The 2500-nt window shown below is 41.2% G+C and overlaps 1 protein-coding gene across 2 annotated transcripts in view; it reads left to right on the forward strand.

Annotated features, from left to right (window-relative positions):
• LOC138051999 (transmembrane and coiled-coil domain-containing protein 4-like) overlaps window positions 1-2500 on the forward strand; it is a 79825-nt gene that overhangs the window by 12787 nt on the left and 64538 nt on the right. The window lies entirely within an intron of this gene.

The raw sequence follows: 2500 nt of genomic DNA on the forward strand, positions 1-2500 counted from the left end.
TGGAGTGAAGTTTGCGGTAAGTGGAATCGCTGATCTTATATTGGTCACCCCCTACAGGTCAAAATTTATTCATCCCTGGATCTTCCCAGCACGGCCATGGTCCCGTATTCATGTAGATTTTGCTGGACCAATAGGTGGGTGTACTTACCTTGTTGTTGTTGATGCATATAGCAAATACCCGAAGGTGGTGAAAATGACCAGTACTACATCCTCAGCGACCATCACTGCATTACGTGACATTTTCAGTAGGCATGGTCTTCCAGTAATTCTTGTTTCTGACAATGGGTCACAGTTCAGTTCAACAGAATTTGAACAGTTTTGTGCAAACAATGGCATTATGCATCGTACATCTGCACCTTACAAACCATCCACCAACGGGCGGGCTCAACGAGTGGTACAGATTTTGAAGTCTGCAATAAAACAAGCCCAGGCCACTCAAACGGATGTGTCTGCTGTAATTGCCAAATACTTGTTGGTTTATTGAAACACTCCACATTCTACTACAGGTGAACCTCCTTCACTGCTTCTGATGGGTAGGAGATTGCGTACACATCTGGATTTACTGACTCCTTCTGTTGAAAAACATGTTGAAGCTCGTCAATATACGACCATGATAAGTCGCACTGCAAAAAGAGGCCTGCGCCAGTTCAATGCAGGTGATCCTGTCCTAGCACGTAATTATGGAAGGGGAGAGAAATGGATGCAAGGTGTTATTACTGAAGTTCTTGGTTCAAGACATTACGTAGTTGATGTGTCCGGTTCTTTGTGGAAACGGCATGTTGATCAACTCCTTAGCCGACCTGTAGGTGTAGTTCCATCGACCAATGACTCAGTGATTGATCAGCTGCCTGAGATGCCTTCTCATATGGATACCTCAGGGGTGGATGACCTTCCTTCGATGTCAGATGAAATTCCTTTGGCTGGGGGCTGTCAACCTTCTCCTGTGGACAGCCGAACACTGAGAGTTTCCAAGCCTCATTCAGATCTTGACACTGCTATGACAACTCTGCCTAGTTCCCAGTTGGACATTCCAGAAACTGTCACTGGTGATGATACTTTCAGAGCTCATTCAAGTTCTTCATGTGACATTTCCGTACCTACTTATATGGAAAAACGCTATCCCACAAGGACCAATCGGGGTCCACCTATCTATTTGCGAGATTATGAACTAAAGTGAAAACACTAGCTGACTTAATGTTGTTGAAAGAACACTGTCGTTCAGTTGAGATTAAGTGACTGCTTCCCTTGAAGGGGGAGATGTTATATCCAGGGTCCTAGGTTCGGTGCGCTTGCGTAGTAGGGCTCAGAAAGTGTACATGTAGTTCTGTTTTTCTGTTCAGGTTCGGTTCTGTAAGCTGTTCTGTATTCCAGCTCTTGATAAACATGTACATGCTTGACCAGATATAACAGTTGTCCTCGCCTTTTCTGTGCAATCGAAGGGCAAACTGTGACAACTAACAAGATTGCAAAAATTCGTAAGCCACAAATCCGTCTAAAATGGACAGTTTGCCCTCCGATTCCACCAACAGTCACTATTTTACAAACAATGGCAACAAAATCAATACATCTGTGGAAGAAACTATCTGAAATTACTAACCCAAGAATGCCGCAGGACAATACAAGCACTTCAAAAGGAACTTGTTATCAAAAAGAAGCTCTTGCGTAAGAACAGTGGTGAAGAATCTTTTAATTATTATAATGATAAGTTAGCCTCTATGGCCCATTCTTTAGAATCAGTACTCTTTAACTGCCGACTCCGTAAAAACCATTTTACACACCGGTATAACCCTAGTAACCCGAACCACTCAACTCACAATCAGTCACAAATACATTCAACAAACCACCCGACACCATCCTCTCTTCAAAACCACGATAACATACGACCGGGTAGACAGACACTGATCTGTTCGTCATTACCTATAATCCCGCTTTACCTAACATATCCCGTATAATTCACAAACACTCTAACATGCTTTATTCATCTGATCGCTGTAAAAATGTTTTTACTAATCTCCCTTTAGTAGCCTACCGGCGTTGTAAAAACATTAGTGACATTCTAGTTAGAGCTAAATTGCCAGAACCTACTAACACATCACATAGCCTTTTTATGTCATTTCCGGTAAATATAAAGATCTTGTAACAAGCGTTTATCCATTCAATAAACCTGAAGAAGGTTGGTGTTGGCCAGCCGAAATATTGTAACAACGCCTGTATTCACGTTGTCTTGACCAACCTTTGCAGTATATTTTCTATTTTTAAAGTTTTTAAAGTTTTTAAAGTTTTTAAAGTAGAGCAACTTTTGATCGTACACGGTTTTTGCAGTGGTTTAATCCTTAAAATTAGTTATAAAATATGTTATTTTTTTCCTTCATCTGTCTTTTGGCTTGTCTGTTTCTGGTGCAAACGTAAAGCCAAGCAATGTTTTGGCCTGGCATCAGATTAGACTAAAAAGAAGAGGAATTATGAAGTAGAAACAACACCTTTAGTTCTTTCCTAGTGT

This window comes from Montipora capricornis, chromosome 6 (genome assembly GCF_036669925.1).
Source record: "Montipora capricornis isolate CH-2021 chromosome 6, ASM3666992v2, whole genome shotgun sequence".
Lineage (NCBI taxonomy): Eukaryota > Metazoa > Cnidaria > Anthozoa > Scleractinia > Acroporidae > Montipora > Montipora capricornis.